The sequence below is a fragment of the Talpa europaea genome (assembly GCF_964194135.1).
Source record: "Talpa europaea genome assembly, chromosome: 13".
Lineage (NCBI taxonomy): Eukaryota > Metazoa > Chordata > Mammalia > Eulipotyphla > Talpidae > Talpa > Talpa europaea.
This window is the reverse complement of record NC_140080.1, coordinates 43,162,403-43,185,380: the sequence shown is the minus strand read 5'-3', so window position 1 is coordinate 43,185,380 and position 22,978 is coordinate 43,162,403. Positions and strand designations below refer to the sequence as shown.

General features: G+C 37.6%; 2 pseudogenes across 2 annotated transcripts; one reads left to right on the top strand and one right to left on the bottom strand.

Annotated features, from left to right (window-relative positions):
* Window positions 1-463: 463 nt before the first annotated feature.
* Window positions 464-2,840, bottom strand: LOC311183292 (L-lactate dehydrogenase A chain-like; annotated as a pseudogene). The gene is made up of 4 exons: window positions 2,500-2,840; window positions 1,769-1,860; window positions 988-1,541; window positions 464-698 (listed from the first exon to the last, which is right to left on the bottom strand). The product of its transcript is annotated as an L-lactate dehydrogenase A chain-like (transcript).
* A 3,409-nt stretch (window positions 2,841-6,249) lies between these two features.
* On the top strand, window positions 6,250-22,658 carry LOC311183291 (obg-like ATPase 1; annotated as a pseudogene). The gene is made up of 3 exons: window positions 6,250-6,340; window positions 16,095-16,345; window positions 21,422-22,658. The product of its transcript is annotated as an obg-like ATPase 1 (transcript).
* Window positions 22,659-22,978: the final 320 nt, after the last annotated feature.

The following is a 22,978-nucleotide window of genomic DNA, read 5'->3' as shown; positions in this document are numbered from 1 at the left end:
TGTTCAAGATTTCTTTGGTGTTTTATAATTGGTATGTCACTTAGATAGTCATTTACATTGCTTATATGTAGATTTTTCTTTTTACATTATATGCCAATGTACACATTTTAATACATATAGTATACAAAATATGATTGTTTAGAAGAGTTGTACACAAGGCATGCAATGTTGGGTTTATATGTTGGATAGCAGGTTGTAATTGACAGGAAAAAAATTAATGAGGTATATTGGATGAAGGAAGCAGAAATTAACTAGCACACAATAAACACACATCTGGTCTGCATGGCAACTGAAGCATGTAAACATCTGCAGTGGTGTCTCCAAGGTAGGGAACTGTTTCATGCTAATCAGTTTAAAACTACCGTCTAGCATCAGGGTGTAGCTGTAGGATTTTATGAGTCATCCTATTTCTATTTTAAGAAATTGATTTTTTATACCGTCTTAATATTACTGTTTTAGGCAAAGGTAAGATAAAAAGGACAATATGCACAATCTCCAACTAAAACCCTGTTGTACCATAAATAGTGAAGTGGCACAATATTAGACTTTAAAACTGCAACTCCTTTTGGATCCCCCAAAGTTTATCTGCACTCTTCTTCAAATGAGTCTTCTTCAGGGTTCAAATTCATCTTCACAACATCTGAGATTCCATTCTGTCCCAAGATGCAAGGTACAATGAAGAAGACATCATACTTGGGCCTCCCCTGGTGGCACAGTGGTTGAGCACTGGGCTGCGAAGCTGCCCACAGCCTCTGCAGCTCTGGTTCAATCCCCGGCCACTGGCAAGGGTCCCACATGGCGCAGCAGACCTCTCCTGCTGTGCCCGCTGCTCCCCTCAGCAGTGTGTTTCCTTGGTCTGCCTACTCTTCCCCGCTCTGGCTCTGGTGAATTCTCTCACCCTCCCGCGCTTCTGACTGTACCCAGTGTTTGTATAAATAAATAAAAAAATCTTTAAAAAAAAAAAAAGAAGAAGACATCATACTTTACTCCATGGAGACCCTTAATCATAGTGGATATTGGATGCAACCGCTTCAGATTGTTCATTATACTTTCTGCCTAATCTGCCACAGCTAATCCAATGGCCCAGTATGTGTAGCCTTTCAGTTTGATTACCTCATTAGCACTGCTAACAATTTGTCAGTCTCTTTCCACTGTTCCTTATCTCCATCAGTGCCTAAAGCAAGTTGCAGATTTTTCAGTGAAACACAAATGACATTCTCTCCAAATAGACCAACTACAGTCTCCATGCTCCCCAAGGACTCACTCATAACATCTTAATAGATGAACTCCAAGGCTAGGTAAAGGAACTGAGCTGAATTAGGTAAAAGAACTGAGCTGAATTCAGATCACAACCACTTCCAATAGCACAATATTGGGAAAGCCACTTATCTTTCAAGGTACATAGGCCAAGATATACACTGGATTGGAAACTTGTAGTTTGGGTCATATTTTACAACATCAGGAATGATGAATTTGAAACAGGAGCAGACAGGGAGGGAGGCCAGATGGTAGGATGAAACGGCCACCCACCTGCCCAGGCTCTAAGACTAAAGAGCTGCCAAAAAGCTCCAAAGGGCCAAAAGGCCAAAAACCAAACCAAGCACTATAGCAGTACAAAACCCAAACAATAGGGTTCTATGGGCTATAGCCTAAGGAAAGACAGTGCCAGATGAGAAGACAGGTCACTGTCTGTGGTTTCTCATCCATGTGCACAACTGCAAGAGACCTCAGCCTCCAGGAACAACAACCATGGGTTTATTTTACAAACAGGGGAAACAAAGAGCTTACTGTAGCCACTAGTGGCCCAGGAGTCCTGGACAGCACTGGCCAGTATGATGGTCATTACTGGTCCTCCAGAGGCTGTGTCAGAGACACCAAGTGTTAACAGCTCTTTGTGAGTTGTTGGACTATATCAACAATAAACATCTCTTTGAGATACCAGGCCAGGCAATGGAGACAGGATCAGAGGCTGTCTCTGCAAATATCTTCAGCTTCTCCTCCCTCTTCCAGAGATCAGCTGCTGGTTGTTTCTTTTCTTCCTTCAGCTTCTGGTCCTTCTTTCTTCTTTCTTTGAAGGCCAGGAACAGAGTCTTGCCCTTCTTTTGGGGGAGCTGGAAACATTTGTCTCTTAGCTCCCTCCAATAATGGCTTATATCCTCTTTTGTGGTGCTCCTCCCACAAGTCTGATTGGACCATGTTTCAATCCTGTGGCTGATTGGACCATTTATCACCAATCAGCTCATAGCTCACACCCAATTGGTCCATCCAATGATCCAGGAAGTACACAGTTGCAGAAAAAGACTCTAAAGAGCAACTGCTACAACAGACAAAAAGGCAGTTACTGGGTCTGAGAAGCAATTGCCACAATGGACAAAACATCAGTTACTGGACTCTGAGGAGCAACTGTCACAAATGACTTGTGGTGGAGCAGTAGGGTAAGAGAACACCACAGCTGCTGCAATGGTGGTCCCAGTAACAAATTTAAAGGTGTTCATGTACACTGGGCCAAATGAAAATGGCTTTCTCCCTCTTGCCTGTGGGCTCCAGCTTTGATGATAACCAGCTTGGATTTTGTTGTCACACTATAGTTGTTGAAATGTTTGGGTGCTCTAAGGAAAAGACCATGATATTGGAGGGCCTTCATCACTCCCTTCAACTTTGTCTCCCAAGACATCAACAAGAGCATGTTCATCTGCAAGTCTTTCATTAAGATACTAACAGCACAGGCCATATCTAAAGCACCAACCCCAACAACTGTAGTCTTACTCTGGTATTGGGTGGGGGGTGGTATGATCTTCCTTAAGAAGGTTCTGAATCAGCTGATGCTTGAGAGTTTCCATATTGGACCTAGAAGAGAGAAGAACCTGGAGTGCATATCACACAGGTGTTGGAGCACACATTGTTGGATCCTGACTTGAAGGCAGCTGCTCCAGTCACATCTTTATGTCTCCTTTGAAGAAGTGCGCATTTAGTTCATCTAAGTTTACCTTTGGAACGTAGTTGTGCCTCCTGGAAACAACAAAAGGTTAGATTCTGTTTTCTAATCCAACATGCTATTCATGTCTCTTTATTGGTGAGTATAGTCATTAATGTTTGGAGTAATTACTGATATATAGAAGGGTTTTTTTAAGATTTATTTATTTATCCATACAAGAACTGGGTACAGGCCAGAGGTGCAGGGGGTGAGAGGATTCACCAGAGACAGAGTGGGGAACAGAACAGGCAGACTGACTGAAATACACTGCTGAGGGTAGCAGCAGGCGAGACAAGAGAGGTCTGCTGCACCATGTGGGTAGCTTCCTGACCGGGGATTGAACTCGTGCTGCAATGGCTGTGGACAGCATCACAGGATGCATCTTAACCCCTTGCGCCACCAGGGAGGCCCTATGTGGAATTTTTTTACTGCCATTATGTTCATTTTGTGGTTCTATTTAATTCTTTGTTCAGTTCATGTTCATTCTTCTCTTTGTTTAGATCTAATGTTCCTTGTAATATTTCTTGGAGTGGGGAATTAACAGTAGCAAATTCCCAATGATTTTGTTTCTCTGAGAAGGTTATTTTTCACTCATATAGAAAGGAAAACTTTGCAAGATAAAGTATTCTTGTTTGCCATATTTTGTCTTGGAGTTTATTGAATATGTTATTCCACTCTCTTTCTTTCCCATAGTGTTTCTTCAGAGAAGTCTGAGGTTAACCTAATTGGTTTTTCTTTTTTAAAAACTATTTATTTATCCATATAAGAACTGGGGTACAGGCCAGAGGTGTGAGGATTCACCAGAGACAGAGTGGAAAACAGAACAAGAGGACTGACTGAAATACACTGCTGAGGGGAGCAGTGGAGAGACAGGAGAAGTACGTTGCGCCATGTGGGTCAGCTCCTTGGCCGGGGATCAAACTTGTGCTGCAGTGGTTGCAAATAGCTTTATAGTGCTGCAACTTAACCCCTTGCACTACTAGGGAGGCCCTCTAATTGGTTTTTCTTTAGAGTTACCTGTTTCCTCCCCCTTATCAGTTTCATTATTTTTTCTTTATTTCAGACTCTTAGATGCTCTACTACTATGTGCCTTGCTGTAAATTTCCTTTCTTTTTTTTCTTTAATTTTTTTACATCATTGTTCATTTTTAAACAATATTTGCTTCCCCCCACCCCCTCAGGAGTAGTCCCCATAGAGTTTCCTTCCCCAATGCACCCGTGCACCATCACCTCAGTCCCCTCTGCTCCTCCCTCCCTCCCTCCCTCTGATCTCCCTCCCTCCTCCTCCCTGCAGTATGTCTCTGATTTATAATTATCCATTTTTGCTTTGTTCTGTTTTGTACTGTTATTATTTTTTTACACTGATGTCTTATTTGTTTCCCCTATATTCCTGCTATAAATGAAACTATCCAATATTTTTCTTTTTCCTTCTGGCTTATTTCACTGAGCATAATTCCTTCTAGTTCCATCCACATTGCTGTGAATGGCATCAATTTATCTTTTTTGATTGCTGAATAATATTCCATTGTGTATATATGCCACATCTTCTTGATCCAGTCATCTAATTTTGGGCATCTGGGTTGCTTCCACGTGCAAATGGCCAACAGGCACATAAAAAAATGTTTAACATCCCCTATAATCAGGGAAGTACAAATCCAAATACACTGAGATACCACCTTACACCAGTAAGAATGGCACATATCAAAAAAAACAAGCAACAACAAATGTTGGTGAGGATGTGGTGAGAAACAAACCCTCCTACATTGCTGGTGGGAGTGCAAACTGATCCCACTACTATGGAAAGCTGTCTAGAGGTTCCTCAGTCTACTAAAAATGTAGCTAACATATGACCCGGCAATTCCACTCCTAGGGATCTACCCAAAGGAAACAAAAACATTGATTCAAAAGAACACCTGTACCCCTATGTTTATTTCAGCACTATTTACAATAGGTAAAACCTGTAGATTTCTTTTCAGTAAGGTAGTTTGGCAGCCTTTCAGCTTCCTGTATGTCTATTTTCATTTCCCTTCTTCAAGTTTGGGAAGTTTTCTCCTATTATTTCCTTGAATAGCTTTTCAGATCCCTTCTCTCTCTCTCTCTCTCTCTCTCTCTCTCTCTCTCTCTATATATATATATATATATATATATATATATATATATATATATATATATCTCCTTCTGGGATGCCTATGACTCTTATATTTCCCTTCCTCATGGACTCAGATAATTCTTGAAGTGTTTCTTCATTCTTCTTCCTTCATATCTTCTTTTTCCTGCTGGTTCTTTTCATATCTGCATCTTTGAGAGTATTGATACATTCTTCTATGTCATCTATTCTATTTCCATGTTTTTTTCCAGAGAGTTTTACCTCCTCCATTAATCCTTTTACATCCTGCATGTCCTTTATTTTCTTATTTAAGATCAATCTTGATCTTCTGTTATTGATTATGTTTCTCATAACATTCTTCACTTTTTCTGTATCTCCTCATATAGCTCTGATCTGCTTTTCTAAATTTCATTTGTATTGTACAAATTCTTTGACTTTCTTAACTATGGAAGTTTTGACTTATTCATCTGACAAGGGAAAAAATTCTTTGGTGTCACTGCTTTTGGGTTCTGAAGTCTGTGGTGTATTGGTCCCCTGAGAACTTGCTTAACCATTTATATTTTTTTTCTCCCTATGGTTTGCTTTCTGGTTTGCTCTGCTATATACAGATGTGTCTTCTGTTGGGCGTGGGTCTCCCTCTCTCACTATTCTGGGTTTTTACCTGGCATTGGTCTGGGCAAGAGGTGGACTTGTAAGCAGGGCCCTGGGAGCAACTGAGGCCAGTGGGAAGGGCCAGTTGTTTATTTTCAGATGTACATATCTCCAAGAGAGGAACATAATCCCCTAAAATAATTATCATTGTTAAAATTTAGATGAGTCAGCTGATCACCGTGGCACCAAAGAAACCCTATGAGTAAGTTCTCCCATAAAAACAACTAATTGGGAGAAAAAGCAGCAGGTCCCTGCATGTAAGAAAAACTGGCAATGCTGGAAAATTGCCCAAAGAGGAAAGTTGTAATAACAGAGGACAAGAAGACAGGAAAGCATCAGAACTCTGCTACCCTTCCCCACCCACAAAGCAGCACACTTCGACCGACAGAAAGGAGAAAAAAAAAAAAAAAAAAAAACAAGAACAAACTAGAGATTAAGCAGGATGGTGAGCAGAAAGGAAGTACTGCAGGCACCTCATCCCACAACCAGGAACCGTGGGGAATGGTACTAGAACCGCCATGGAGGTGAGCAAACAGCACCGGGTAATCACAAACTCAGTGCCATCAGAGGAAGATAGGGACCCTGCAGATGACCTGCAAATAGCCAAAGGTTAGCCAGTAAGCTTGCCTAGAAAAGTGCACACACGCTCAAAAATCATTCGTGGATCCACAGCTGCCCAGGTTTCCATGCCAGCAACCTAGGATCGTGGGGAGATGTGCAAGAGCCATACTGAGGTGAATGACCCTCACTGGGTAATCAAAAACCAGGCACCTGGGCATGGGATCAGGGTGAAAATGGTGCCTTAACTGTGGGCACTGAACTGGGCTACTGCCTGTGTTCTGGATCTGAGAGCTTCGGAACTGAGAACCAGGGCACAAAAATTGGGGTGAGGGATCCCCATGACAGCAGGACACAGGGCAGACATAGCAACCCATGCCTTTGAGGCACTCCATTCCACCACCACCACCACCCTCCCCCTTCCCCACCCTATTCCCCATAGACCAAAGGGGAAAAGGCACAGTTCTGGAAGGATGCTAGGAAAGATCTCTGGCACTACCTAGTGATTAGAACAAAATTACCAAATACCTCATAGCTGGAAGCCAGGGATTCCAAAACCACCCTCGGGCTCTGAGAGGGGGTGGGCCATGCAAACAGGGGTGAGAAGGGAAACAAGGTGGAGCAATACTACTGAAGGTCCCATGCAACCGCCCACATTCTGGAACTGAGCCTGGCATGGGATCTGGGGCATAGGACATGCCATAACAGTGGGCACTGCACAGGGTGACCACCAGCATTTTGGATCAGAGAGCCCTGGAACTGAGAGTTAGGGCATGGAATTCAGGATGCAGGATCTGCACAGCTTCAGGCACAGCACCAGGTGAACACAGGGCAGACACAGCACCCAGCATGAGCAATAACCCCTATGTTGAGGTGCTCCCTTCTCTCTCCCCGCCATTTCCCAGAGAAATACTGGGAAAAAACACAGGTCAGAAAGTACAGGACTCTGGCACCACCTAGTGACCAGAACAAAATCACCAACTAGCTGATAGTTGGCAGTCAGGGACTCCTTTCTGGAACTGAGTAAATACAGAGGGAGGGAACTCTAAGGAACAGTGTTCAGCAACATAGCCACCCTGGTGGAGTTTTAGCCTAACAGTACTGGACTTGGTCTGGTAAACAGTTTCTGAAATCACTGAAGGAGAACTCCAAAGAGATGCCCACCAGTAACAGTGGCACAACATCCCAATGCATAGAACTAATTAGAAAACAAACAGCAGGGAAAAGGAAAAATATAAATAACCAAGCCAATCCTCAGGGAAAGGACACACAACAAAAACACACAACCACCAAAACTCAACAACCATGATATGGAAGAAATTCTCTGCCTGCCTGATAGAGAATTTAAAATCTTCATTATTAAAAAAAACATAAAGAAGTCAAAAAGGAAAACATTGAAATGATAAAAATAATAAATGAGCTGAAGAATGAAACTGAGTCCCTAAAGAAGGAAATGAAAGAAATGCAGGCGATCAAAAGATTAATGGAGGAGCTAAAGAACTCTGGAAAAGTGATGAAAACAGAATCAATGAAATGGAAGAGTGGATCAGTACTCTCAAAGATACAGAAACAAAAATAACCAAAAGAGAAAAGGTGAGAGAAGTACAAAGGAAAACAAATAAGGAAACTCTTCAACAATTACCAGTCTCCATGAAGAAAGGAAATATAAGAGTTATAGGCATTCCAGAAGGTGGGGAGAGAGACAAAGGAACTGAAAAATCATTCAAAGAAATAACTGAAGAAAACTTCCCAAGCATGAAAAAGAAGATGAATATAGACATACAAGAACTGAGAAGAACACCCAATTACCACAATGAAAAGAAAATTGCAGCAAGACACATAATAGTAAAGCTTGCAAGCCCAAGACAAGGAAAAAATAATGAAACTGGCAAGGGGTAGGAAACAGATAACATATAAGGGAAAATCAATCAGGCTGACATCAGACTTCTATGAGGAAACACTACAGGCAAGAAGAAAATGGAGTAACATATTCAACAAACTTCAAGACAGCAAATGCCAACCAAGAATACTTTATCCTGCAAGGCTCTCCTTCCTCTATGAAAAAAATATAAGGATCTTCTCAGACAAACAGAAGCTCCAGAAATTCATTACAACTAAACCACCCCCTCCAAAAAAAATTCTACAAAAAGTCCTAAAGCCAAAATCAACAGAGGAATGAATAAGTGGAACAGAATAAATCAAGCAATAAAATCACAAAAAGACCAACAAAATGGCAAATACAGATGCCAATATATCAATATTAACTCTAATTGTAAAGTGCTAAACTCATCAATTAAAAAAACATGTAGTAACAGACTATTTAAAAAACAAAATCCAGGCCCTCCCTGGTGGCTCAGTGGTTGAGTACTGGGTTGCAAAGCTGCCCGCAGCCTCTGCAGCTCCAGTTCAATCCCCTGCCACCGGGCAAGGGTCACACATGGCACAGCAGACCTCTCCTGCCCTCTGCTGCTCCCCTCAGCAGTGTACTTCGTTGGTCTGCCTGTTCTGCTTCCCACTCTGGTTCTGGTGAATTCTCTCACCCTCCTGTGCTTCTGACTGTACCCAGTGCTTGTATAAATAAATAAATAAATAAATCTTTAAAAAAAGATCCAACATTAGCTGTCTCTAGGAAACACATTTAACTACAAAATATAAACATAGACTGAAAGTAAAAGGTTAGAAAACAATCCTACAAGCAAATAGAACAAAAAAGAAGGCAGGAACAGCTATATTTAAATTAGATGAAATAGACTTCAAATTAAAAAAGTAAAAAGACATAGGCAGACACTACATTATGGTTAAGGGGTCAATACATCAAGATGACATAACAGTCATCAACATATACTCACCAAATAAAGGAGCACCAAAATATATTAGACAAGTACTATCAGCTCTGAAAACAGACATTAAAGAAAATGTGTATATAGTAGGAGACATCAACACCAGATTTTCACCAATGGACAGATCAATGAGACAAAAATAAAGAAACTAGAGACCTAAATAAAGACATAGAATTCATGGGCTTAAAAGCCATTTATAGGACATTGCACCCCAAAACATCCAAGTATACATTTTTCTCAAGCATGCACAAATCATTCTCTACAATCAGTCACATACAGGGCCCAAGACAAACATCAACAGATACATTAAGATCAAAATTATTCCAACTATCTCCTCTGATCATAAAAGTATCAAACTAGAAATAAATGATGAAAAGAAAAGAAAAAAGGAACACTCCCACTTCATGGAGACTGAAACCCACACCACTAGAAGACCACTGGACTATGAGGAGATCAAAGAAGAAATTAAAAAATACTTTGAGTTCAACGGCAAGGAGGACACCACTTTCCAGAATGTATGGGATGCAGCAAAAGCAGTAATAAGAGGAAAATATATAGCAGTACAGGTTCACATCAAGAAACAAGAAACAACCTAATCTCACATCTCAAAGATCTAGAAAAGGAACAACAAAAAACCCTAAAACCAGTAGAGGAAAGGAAATAATAAAAATCAAAGCATAAATAAATGACATAGAAATTAAAAAACAATCCAGAAGATCAATAAAACTAAAAGTAGGTTCTTGAAAAAAATAAACAAAATATACAACCCTCTAGCCAGGTTGACAAAGAAAAATGAGAAAAAACACATATAAATTGGATCATAAATGAATGAGAAGAAATCACAAAAGACTGTTGAAATCAAAAGAATAATTAGAGATTACTATGAACACATATGCAAACAAATTCAACAACCTAGAAGAGATGGACAAATTCGTAGAACAACATAATCATCAAAAGCTAGATAAAGAAGAAATAGAGCATCTAAACAGACCAATTACAAGCAGTGAAATTGAAGCAGTAATAAAAACATTCCCAAAAACAAAAGCCCAGGACCAGACGGCTTCACAAATAAATTCTACCAAACGTTCAGAAATGAATTGGTGTCTATCTTGCACAAACTCTTTCAAAAAATTGAAGAAGGAATACTACTAAATACATTCTATGAAACATTATACTAATACCAAAACCAAAGAGAACACAGAGAAAATTGCAAGCTAATTTCCCTAATGAACACTGATGCAAAAATCCTCAACAAAATCCTTACCAAAAGAATCCAACAATGCATCAAAGGGATAATACACCATGATGAAGTAGGATTTATCCCAGGGGCACAAGGATGGTTCAACATATGAAAATCAATTAGTGAAATCCAATACATCAACAAAAGAAAAATAAAAACCATATGATCATATCAATAGATCCTAAGAAAGCATTTGACAAAATCCAACATCCATTTATGATGAGGGCCCGTGAAAATGTTGGGCTAAAAGGAGCATACCTTAACATGATAAAGGCCATATATGACAAACCCACAACCAATATTATTCTCAATGGTGAATAGCTGAAGGCCTTTCCTTTAAGATCAGGTCCAAAGCAAGAATGTCCTCTCTCAGCACTGCTCTTCAATATAATACTGAACAATATAATTTACGGAGCAATAGAAAAGAGAAAGACATAAAAGGAATCCAAATAGGGAACAAAGAAGGAAAACTATCACTATTTACAGATGCCATGATAATATACAGAGTACCCTAAAAACTCCACAGAAAAGCTACTCAAAATAATCAACCAGTTTAGTTAAGTAGCAGGACACAAAAGCAACACACAAAAAAAATCAGTAGCCTCCTATACACAATCAATCAATCTGAAGAAAAAGAAATCAAGAAAACCATCCCTTTTATAATCAAAACCAAAAAAAATCAAATACTTGGCATTAAAACTAACAAAAGAGGTGAAGGACCTATACAAAGAAAATTATAAAACACTGTTAAAAGAAATAGAAGAAGACACAAAGAATTGGAAAGACATCCCCTGTTCTTGGATTGGAAGAATTAATATTATTAAAATGTCCATCCTACCAAAAGAAATTTAGAGATTCAACACTATTTCAATAAAAATCTCATTGACATTCTTCAAAGAAATAGAACAAATACTGATGAAATTCATATGGAACCAGAAAAAACCATGAATAGCCAAAGCCCTATTGACAATAACAAAGGAGAATGGAGGTATCACACTTCCAAACTTCAAGCTATATTACAAAACCATAATAATTAAAATAGTTTGGTATTGGAACAAAAACAGACACACAGACCAATGGAACTGAATAGAAAAAACTCAGAAATAAAACCACACGTGTATGGACAAGTAATATTTGATAAAGGAGCAAAGGCTATGCAATGGCACAAGAATAGTTTGTTCAATACATGGTCCTGGGAAAACTGGACCACTACATGCAAAAGAATGAAACAGGACTACTACCTCTCACTATGCACAAAAATCCACTCAAAATGGATAAAAGATCTTGACATGAGACCTGAAACTATAAAATATGTAGAATAAAATGTAGGTAAAACACTACAAGATATACATCTTTAAAGACTCATCACCCAAAGCACCTGGGATTGCATCAAACTGAAAATCTTCTGTACAGCAAAAGGAACACCAACCAAAACAAAAAGACAATCCACTGATTGGGAAAATATCTTGGCACTCCATACAATTGATAAGGGACTAATGACAACGATATACAAAGAATGCAAACAACTCAACAAGAACAAAGTAAAAAATCCAGTCAAGAAATGGGCTGAAGAACTTAAAAGACACTTCTCCAAAGAGGAAATGCAAATGGCCAACAGGCATTTGAAAAAATGTTCAACATCACTTGTAATCAGGGAAATGCAAATCAAAACTACCATGAGATACCATCTTACACCAGTGAGAATGGCACATATTAAAAAAACTAGCAACAACAAATGTGGGCGAGGATGTGGTGAAAAAGGAACTCTCTTACATTGCTGGTGGGAGAGCAAACTGGTCCAACCACTATGGAAATCTGTCTGGAGTTTTCTGAGACTACTAAAAATGGAGTTACCAAATGGCCCAGCAATTTCATTCCTAGGGATCTACCCAAAGAACACAAAAATACTGATTCAAAAGAATACATGTATCCCTATGTTTATTGCAGTGCTATTTATAATAGGTAAAACCTGGAAACAACCCATATGCCCAAAATAGATGATTGGATCAAGAAGATGTGGTATATATACACAATGGAATACTATACAGCAATCAAAGAGATAGACCCACGCCATTTTCAGCAACATGGATGGAGTTAGAAAGATTTATGCTCAGTGAAATAAGTCAGAAGGAAAAAGAAAAATATTGGATGGTTTTACTTATAGGAGGAATATAGGGGAAACAAATAAGACATAAGAGTAAAAAATAATAACTATACAGGGGGCCTACTTGGTGGTGCAGGCAGTTGAGCACCACACCGTGAAGCTGTCTGCAGCCTCTGCAGCATAGGTTCAATCCTGGCTGGCCGGTGAGAATTTCATAAGGCAAAGCAGAACTCTCCTGCCTCACCTGCTGCTCCCCTCAGCAGTGTATTTCGTCAGTCTGCCGGTTCTGTTCCGCACTCTGTCTCTGGTGAATCCTCTCACCCTCCCGTGCATCTGGCCTGTACCCTGGTTCTTGTATAAAAATAAATAAATCTTTAAAAATAATAATAATAATACAAAACAAAACAAAAAGAAACAGACAATTATAAACCAGAGACATCCTGCAGGGAAGGAGGAGGAAGAGGCATGAGAAGGGGGGAGGGAAGAGCACAGAGCACTGTGGTGATGGTGCACGGGTGCATTGATGAAAGAAATTCTATGGGGACTGCACCTGGGAGTGGGGGGGAAGCAAATATTGTTTAAAAATGAACAATGATGTAAAAAATATATAAAAAATAAAAAAATTATTGAATGATTGCATGGTTTTAAATACACATTATTTAAATGAGGTTGGGGTTAATTTAATTAACACACATTAAAATTATTGATTTGTCTACTTTGACACCTTAACATTTGCTTTGTGATTTGATATTTGACATATTCAATGTAAATGCAAATTTAAGGATAAATGTTTTCTATTAGGTATAGGTATGTCAATATGCTAATTATCTTTATTTCATTTGAATTGTTAATTTCATTCCCATTTTAATGCTACTGAAATTGTCCCATATATACTATGATTTGTTAATTTCCCCCAATTATTTGTAATTATTGACTTTATTTTCTTACTATTGAGCCCAAAGTATGTAAATTAATAATCATAGCTTCTATTGCAATGTCTGTTCCATATTCACATTTTCCTGCATGTAGATGAAAGTGCCTAAGTTCTTTTCTTGAATAATCACATTTTTGTATCCTGCTACAGCTTCTCTTGCAGCACACATCTGTTAATATCATTTCCAGAACACACTCCAGGTTTTGATGTAATGTTAGAATCAGAAATCACCATAGTTTATAAATTGGTGAATAAATGTTGATGAGAAATCACATTTATATTTACAGATTAATCAAGTCAAAACTGATCATCATTTACTTATCATTCATCAGTTTCTTGTGGGTGATAGTGATGCAAATAGTGATCTTCTTTTTGTGGTTCTCAAAACTAAAAGAAAAGTTAATAGTAAATATTTAGGGATTTGTTTCATATAATTTACTCTTTTTCCTCTGATGTTGATCTTCTACCCTATCATTATCTATTACCTGTCACTTCATTTTTTCCCAGCTTTATTGAGGTTCAATTAATAAATTAAAATTGTATGTATATTGTTATACCACATGATGATTTGATCCATCTATATATTGTAAAATAATTACCATGATCGAGCTAATTAACACATCCATCCTGTCACATAGTTTGTGTGTGTGGTGTGTTAAGAACACATAAAACTGGGGGCCTCCCCTGGTGGTGCAGCGGTTGAGCGCAGGGCTGCAAAGCTGCCCACAGCCTCTGCCGTGCTGGTTTGATCCCCGGCCTCCCCCCGGAAGGGTCCCACATGGCGCACAGACCTCTCCTGTCACGTCCGCTGCTCCCCTCAGCAGTGTATTTCATCAGTCCGCCTGTTCTGTTCCCCACTCTGTCTCTGGTGAATTCTCTCACCCTCCCGCACTTCTGACTGTACCCAGTGCTTGTATAAATAAATAAATAAATCTCAAAAAAAAAAGAACACATAAAACCTACCCTTTTAGCAAATTTTCAGCATAGCCTATGATACAGTCTTTTTAACTATAGTTACCTTACTATGCATTAGATGTCTATGACTTATTCTTCTTTTTTTAATTTTATTTTTTAATTTTATGTATTTTTACATCATTTTTCATTTTTCACAATGTATGCATTTTCATCTTGGTTATATTAGAACTTATTCTTCTTTTAACTGAATTACATACCCTTTGACCAATATTCCCCACTCTCCTTGGTAGTTAATATTCTACTCTGCTTTTATGAGCACAATGGTTTTTAGATTCCACAGATATTTCTGTCCTTTATTCATTAAGAAAACATGTTATTTATGCCTTTGCTATTGAGTTATATTTATCCATCATACAATTTGGATATTAACCTCTTATTAGGTAATACAGTTTGCAAGTGTTTTCTCCTATTTCAAAGGTTTCCTTTTCGTTTTCTTGTTTCCCTTGTTGTGCAGAATATTTTTTGTTTCATGTAGCCGCACTTGCTTATTTTTTGGTTGTTGTTGCGTGTGCTTTAATAACTTACCCTTCCCAATGTTGCCAAGACCAATGTCGAGATTTTTCACTGTTCAAGAAGTTTTACAGTTTAAGTATTACATTTAATTATTTAATATATTTCAATTTAATTTTTGTGAGTGATGTAAGCTAAGAATGTTCCATGTGCAGTTGATAAGAATATTATTTGTTTGGGGATGGAAACCAGTATTAATTACTTTATATAAGCCCATCATTTCCATGTTTATTTTCTGTCTAGATGACCTACCCATTGATGTAAGTAGTATATTGAGATCACCTGTTATTCTTGTGTTGCTTGTGGTTTGTTAATAGCTTTTATGCATTTTGATGCACCTTAATTGGAAGCATAAAAATTGATGACAGCTATATTTCCTTGATGAATTGTTCATGTGATGATCATGTAATACCCATAATTGTCACTAACCTACCTTTTCTGATATGAGAAAAGCAACTAACCTACCTTTTCAGATATGAGAAAAGCAACTAACCTACCTTTTCAGATATGAGAAAAGCAACTAAGACTATTTTTCTCTATGTTATTGGCTTGAAATGCTTTGCTCCAGACTTTTACTTTATGTCTATGTTTGTATTTACATCTGATCTGAGACTCTTGTATGTGTAATATGGATGGATCATACCTTTTTTTTAATTCAACTTGCAATTCTATGTCTTTTGATTAGTGAGTTTAGAACTTTCACATTTAGAGTGAAGTCCAAATCTCATTGAGCTTCTTCGTAATTACTCTTCTGAACTCCTCGTCTATCAGCTCCTCCAATTCTGTATCCTATTTCTTGGATTCAGCCTCTTTATCTTTTTCTTTCAGCATCTCCATCTTAAGCTTCCTGTGTTGACCCATTCTTTCCATGTGTTTTGTCTCTTTTACCCCCAGTAGTTGACGCGTGGCACTGTTTTGGGATCTTCTTTGAAATAAAGGGGAGAAGGGAGAGTATGGGAACTTAAGAGCCAAAATATCTCAAGTAACTGTTTACTGTCTTAGGGTTGGGGGAGGACATGCTAAGGTTGTGGACCTATACTGCTGCTTCCCTCACCGTGATCAGTGCTTGCTTCCCAGGTTCCTGTCTCTGCATATAGAACTCCATGGTTTATAAAAGATTCTCTCCTGTCTCAGAAAAACTCACTTCCAGGGGAGTGAGTAATGGGGGAATGATTCTCATCCACTGTTTATCCTATAACCAGTTCAACACTCTGAGACTGATCAGTCTGTCCCATGTTCGGTCAGCAAGCACCATAGTATTTCACACTCACTGCACAGGTTCCTGTGCCAGTCTGGGCAACCAGAACCTATGGGCTCTCCAGCTTGTACATATGCCAGGAATGGCCACCTCCATATTCCAAGTTCTCCTCCACGTCTCCGATACAAAACCTCAAAGCACCCACCTCAAGGAGAAAAGGATCTGAGTCAATTTAGTGATGCTAGTGATGACTTGGTGAGAATTATGTGTGGACGATAGTTGCTTTTTTCATCTGCGGGAGAGACTTGTCTACAGCCAGTTATGCCACCAGTCACTGTGCCATCAAACTTTCAGCTTTTCATCATTGATTATAATGTTTTTTAAATATTTTATTTTATATAATTCTTTTTTAAGAATATGAGTTATTTATTTATGATAGCATAACATGTTAAACAGATGTATGTATGTACATCTAAACTTTAGAAAGATCTCCCAGTTAATAAAAGCAAATTCAATCTTGTCTAGACCCATAATACTTTCTAGGTAAAAAACAATGAAAGAAGCAAATGTGATTGCCCAGACTTTGGAAATAAAGACAGGAAGATGAAGGTAAACTCTTCAGTAATGAAGGTCAAATGCCAAATGAAGTCATTTGGATAATTTTTTTTTATTATTTAAATTTCATTTTTTATATTCCCCATACAATTACAACCCCCTTATTTTGACCCCAAGCCCTCCTTTCCCCACCCCCACAACCCCCATAGAGTGTCTCTGGTTCATAGTTGTTTGTTGATTTTGATATTTTCTTTCTTATACTTATTCAGGTATATTCCCCATACAATTGCACCCGCCCCCTTAATTTGACTATAGTTCTTCCTCTCCCCACTCCTTCCTAATTCCCCCCCCCATAGTGTGTCTCTGGTTTATAGTTGCTTGTTGATTTTGATTATTACTTTGCATGGATTAGTCTTTTTCCTGGCCTCTTATTTAGGTTTTCTAAATTCCTGCTATGAGTGAGACCATCCGGTATTTTTCTTTCTGGCTTATTTCACTGAGCATGATCCCTTCTAGCTCCATCCATGTTACTGCAAACTGCATGTGTTTATCTTTTTGATTGCTGAGTAATATTCCATTGGTATATGTACCACATCTTCTTGATCCAGTCATCTATTTTTGGGCATTTGGGTTGTTTCCATATCTTAGCTATTGTAAATAGTGCTGCTATAAACATAGGCATGCAGGTGCCCTTTGGAATTACTGTTTCTGTGTCATTTGGGTGAATACCTAGGAGTGGAATTGCTGGATCATATGGAAGCTCTATGTTTAGTAGGTCAAGAAATCTCCACACAGCTCTCCATAGTGGTTGGACCAGTTTGCACTCCCACCAGCAATGCAGGAGAGTTCCTTTTTCTCCACACCCTCGCCAACATTTATTGTTGCTAGTTTTTTTAATACGTGCCATTCTCACTGGTGTAAGATGGTATCTCATGGTAGTTTTGATCTGCATTTCCCTGATTACAAGTGATGTTGAACATTTTTTCATATGCCTGTTGGCCATTTGCATTTCCTCTTCAGAGAAGTTTCTTTTTAGCTCTTCTGCCCATTTTTTGACTGGATTATTTTCTTTGTTGTAGTTGAGTCTCATCAGCTCTTTGTAGATTTTTGTGATCAGTCTTTTATCATTAGTGTTGTGTGCAAAAATGTTCTCCCAGTCAGTGGGGTTTCTCTTTATTTTCGTTATTGTCTCTTTTGCTGTGCAGAAGCTCTTTAATTTGATGTAGTCCCAGCTGTTTATCTTTGCCTTCACTATCACTGCTTTGGGTAATGTGTCTGTAAAGATGTCTTTGATGTGCATGTCATGTAGTGTTTCGCCTATATTTCCTTCTATGTGTTTTATGGTTATAATGTTAAATGTGGGCTTGCTGTGAAGGGCCTTCATTATGTGGAGGTACCTTATTTCTATACAAAAATTTGAGAGGATTTTTACCAAGAAAAGATGTTGAATTTTATAAAATGAATTTTCTGCAAATACTGAGATAATCAATGATTTTTTATCCTTCATTTCACTAGTGTGATTTATTAGGCATCTCATGTTGAAACATTTTTGTATCACAGGGATAAATTTCATTTGATTATGGTGTATGTTCTTTACTTTTTTTAATCAAGGTAATATTGGGATACCCTCATGAGATATTACACCATGGTAAACCCATCACCAACTCAACCATATTCCACCTGGTGTATGTGCTTTAAATGTGCTCTTAAAATTGGTTTACTAATATTTTGTTGAGAGTTTTGTAACAGTCTTCATGAGGGATATTTACTACAGTCTTCTCTTCTTGTAATATCCTTCTCTGCTTTGTTTGACAATAATTCTTGGCTGGAAAAGTTAGTTTAGAAGTGTTTCCTCCTTTTCTATGTTTCTATGTAGAAGACTTTGGGAATAATTGGCATCATTTCTTTAAATATTTAGCAGAATTAATCCATGAGGATATCTAATCCTTAGCTTTTCTTTTATAGTAGGTTTTGATTACTGCTTCAGTCTGCTTACTAGTATTTCTCTGTTCAGATTTTCTATTTCTTAATAATTTATTCTTGATAGGTTGTATATTTCTAGGAATTCATCCTTTTCTGTTACCCAATTTGTTGTAAACAACAGTTAAAAGAAGTTTTTTGTGACTCATTGCATGTTGTAATGACTCCTCTATCATTTATACTTTTATTTGAGATCTTTTGTTCTTAGATGTCTAGTTAAAGAATTGTCAGTTTTGTTTAAAACTGTTTCAAAAGTGTTTACCAAAACACAGCTCCTAATATTGCTGATTTTTCTATTGTCTTTCTGTTCTTTATTTCACATATTTCTGCTATGATTTTTTTTTAAATCATCTTTCTTCCTTCTGATAACAGGGTTTATTTTGTTCGTCTTTTACTGGTTCTTGATGTGTAAAGTAGAATTGTTTATTTGAAATTTTTCTTTTTTTTCACGTAGGTATTTGTTTGGTTTCTCTGTGATCCACGTAATAGTGAAACCATCCAGTATTTACCTTTCTTCTACTGCCTTGTTTCATGTGGGCTAATCCCTTCATGTTCCATACATGTTACAAATGGCATGAATTTATCATTTTTGATTGCTAAGTAGTAATCAGTTTTGTATGTCTACCATATCTTCTTTATCCCCTCATATATCCTGGAGCATTTTGTTTATTTCCACATCTTGGCTATTATAACAGTGCTGCTATAAACATGGAAATACATGTTTCCATTCAAATTAGTGCTTCTGTGTTCCTTGGGTAGATACCTCGCCGTGGAATTTCTGGGTCATATGGCAGATCTATTTTAATCTTTTGAGGAGCTTCCATACTCATTTCCACATGAGCAGGACCGATACACATTCCCACCAAAAGTAAAAAATCTTCCTTTTTCCCTATATTCTCAGCAACATTTGTTGTTTCTGGATTTTTCATCTGAGCTAGTCTCACATCTACTATGAGGTGGTATCTCAATGTGGTTTTGGTTTGCATTTCCCTGACAATAAGTAATAACGTACATTTTTTCCTATGCCTGTTAGTTCTCTGCCCGTCTTCTTTGGAGAAGTGCCTATTAAGCTCTCCTGCCCATTTTTTTATGTGGTTCTTTGTTTTATTTTTGCTGAGTGATATAGACTCTTTGTAGATATTCAATGTCAGTCCCTTGTCAGATATTGGTGAGCAAGTTTTTTCTCCCATTAAGCAGAGTGTCCCTTTGTTTTTGGTTAGTCTCTTTTGAAATACAGAAATTTTGTATTTTGATGTAGTCCCAGTTATTTATAATCTCCTTTGTTTTCCCTGCTTCTTGGAAGTGAATCCTCAAAGATATTTCTGAAATTTATGTCATGGTTTTTTTGGCCTATACTTTCTTCTACATATTTTATGATTTCAAGTCTTGCATCCAAGTGTTTTATCCATTTTGAGTTCATTTTAGTGAATGGTGTGAGATAGTGATCTAGTTTCATTCTTTTGCATGTGAAGGTCTAATTTTCCCAACACTATTTATTGAAAAGGCTTTCCTTATTCTAGTGTATATACTTCACTCCTTTATCATATTTGTTGTCCAATATGTCTGATTTTATTTCTGGGCTCTCGTCTCATTCCATTGGTCTGTATATCTGTTTTTGTTCTAGTACCATGCTTAATTATTGTGGCTTTATAGCATAGCTTAAAGTTCTTTCCCTTTTTAGTCAAAAAAGTTTTGGCTTTTTGGGGGATCTTGTGGTTATATATGAATTTCAGTAATGTTTGTTCTATTTCTTTAAAGAATGGGAAACCAAAACTTGTGCAATACAATTCAAAAATACTTAACTTGAAGGAAACCTGCACACCTGTGTTTATTGCAGCACTATTAACAATAGCTAAGAAATGGAAATAACCCAAATGTCCCCAAACAGATGAACAGATTAAGAAGATGTGTCAAATATACACAATGGATTTGTATTTTTGTGATGTGATGTTGCATTATTTTTTCACACGCTTATTGGTCATTTGTCTTGTTACGTTGTATGGCATGGGATGAAAAAGGATTACTAAGAGTTCATGTGTGGAACAAAGAGAAGCCTAGAGGAACTCTAGGTTTGTATTACATCAAACCTATACATCAATTGGGGAATAATTAAAAATCTTTTTGATTTTGAGTCTTCAAAGCAATGGCCATAGTATATCTCTCCACTTATTTTACTTCTTTGAATAACATCGTATCATTTTCTTCCTAAAGATCCTATAGATGTTTTGTTAAGGGTAAGCCTTAAACTGAAAGGTGATAGGAAAATGGTGGAAAGTGATGTTGAAACTGTAGCCTGCTACATTGCTGAACTCATCCATTAGAAGATTTAGATATAATTTTGGTAAATTAATGTGGATTTTCTCCATGGACAATCATTCATGCTATTTGTTTGTTAGGGGGTGTTATATCTTCCCTTCCTAATCTGAATGCTTCTGATTTTGGTTTTCGTGTGTTATTTTAGAGTGTTTCCAATACTTTTCTGAATTAGAGTCATGAGAGCACTGATCTAGTAGAGGAAACATCCAGTCATCTGTTTCTTAATAGGTTCATCTTTAGATACCTTTTACCAAGTTGAGGAAATTTCCCTCTATTTCTACTTTGCTGAGAGTATTATCAGTGGGTGTTGGATTTCTGTAAAATGCCTTTATCATGTCAATTTACATAATCATATACTTTTTTGGTATCTTGATAGGTGGGAGATGTTGGTTAATTTTCAAATTTGTGAGATAGTTTGCATACCTGGAATATACCACACTTTGCACAGCTCTTATAATGTTGTTGGGTTTGGTTTGGTAGAATTTTCTTGAGAATATTTCTGCTGAAGTTCATGACAGTCTGTTTCCTTCCTGCCTCTTGCTGCTGCTGGTACCCTGTGGCATTACCCATGAAAAGGTAGATGATAGAATTAAACCACCCCCAGTCATTGGAAGATTTAGAAACTCACTGAAAATTGGTATTGCTGGATGGTCAAACATTGTGAAAATCTACCTTCTTCAATGTATTAACCAATAGCAAGGGTTCAATAGAAAACGTCCCATTCTGCACTATTGATCTTAACCAGAGCAGAGTACCTGTGCCAGATCAAAGTTTTGCTTTCCTTGCCAGTACCATAAATAGTAAGCAAAATGCCTGCCTTTGTAAATGTAGTGGCTATTGCAGGCCTTGTGAGAGCCACTCATAATGAGCAAGGTCTGAGAAATGCCTTTTTATCTCATATAAATGCCTATGATGGAATCTTTCATCTAAACTGTGCTTTTGAAGATACCAGGCATGTTGAAGGAAGTGTAGATCCTATTCAAGATATAGGAATAATACACAAAGAGCTTCAGCTTAAAGATGAGGAAATGATTGAGCCATTACAGACAAACTAGAAAAGGTGGCTGTGAGAGAAGAAGATTAAACAAAAACAACCTAAAAGCTGAAAATGATATAATGTGCAAAATCAAATTGTGAGTTATAGATCAAAAGAAACCTGTCTGCTCCTATCGTGATTATGACAAATGAAGTATTAAAAAGCACTTATTTCTAATGTCAAAACCAAGGTCTAATTGGTGAATCTTTCTGGAAAAGACTACTTTAGAAGGAAAAACAAATGGTTGATAAAAATTAAAGAGCAGGATAAGTATGACCCAGGTCATACTTGGTCATTGCTTTTAGAGGGGTCTTGGAACTCAAAGTTGCAAGAATTGAGTGCTGAGGAGAGACAGAAGTATTTGGAAGCAACATGACACACAATGCTTTGCCAAAAATCATTAAGGCCAGGTTTGCAACACACCAACTGGAATACTTTTTCATTGAAGGCTCAGATGAAGTATGTGCACGACCATCCAAAACTGGTCGTGCTGCAGGAAAAATTCACACAGATTTTGAAAAAGGATTCATTATGGCTGAATAATGAAATAAAGAAGGTTCTGAAAATGTAGTCAAGACTGCTGGAAAGTATAGACAACAAGGCAGAAATTACATTGTTGAAAATGGAGACAGTATCGTCTTCAAATTTAATACTCCTCAGCAACTGAAACAGAAATTTTAGTTATTGCTCAGATAGAGGTATAACTTTTCAAAAGGTAGGTGTTTTTTAAATTAAAATTTCTGAAAACCGAAGGGATAGATAAAGTTGGGGTGGAAATCTGTGGACTTCTAGTGAGTCCTGGGCCTGGGACGTGACAGTGAGGGAAATCAAGACATGGGGGACTGTCATGTCCAGCATGCAGTAACTCTTTATTGTCTTAGTGCTCATTATATACTATTTTAATTGCAGCAGGTGTAACATCAAAGCATACCATATAATGATAACACATATGAATGATTAGTCTACTTTCTTACTATTATCTATTTGCTTCAGACAGTAGG